We start from the raw sequence: 359 nt of genomic DNA, 5'->3' as shown, positions 1-359 counted from the left end.
AAATACTAGCTGGCACAATTCCCCCTTCCTCCTCCTGATATATTACCTTCTCTTTCATATTCTGTCTTCGTCTGTGCAGGTAATGTAGAGAAAACATTTGTCCTGCGCACGGGATTTTGTCTCCACCTTTTTGTTTTCTCCATCATATCCCTGTGTATGATACTGTCTATCAACATGTCTGTATACAAAGCTGCTCATTTTTCATTTCCATTTCTTTTAGTCTTCACTAATTCCCATTGCACCATTTCCATTGTTTAGAGAACTTCTATTTCAACTGTGCATTTACTGTACACTACTCCTATTATAATAGTATTAGTATACACACACACTCACAACACTTCTATCATTATCATTATCAT

Source organism: Trypanosoma equiperdum (genome assembly GCF_001457755.1).
Source record: "Trypanosoma equiperdum strain OVI genome assembly, contig: ctg_230, whole genome shotgun sequence".
Classification (NCBI taxonomy): Eukaryota; Euglenozoa; class Kinetoplastea; order Trypanosomatida; family Trypanosomatidae; genus Trypanosoma; species Trypanosoma equiperdum.
Note: the sequence above shows the minus strand (reverse complement) of the source record.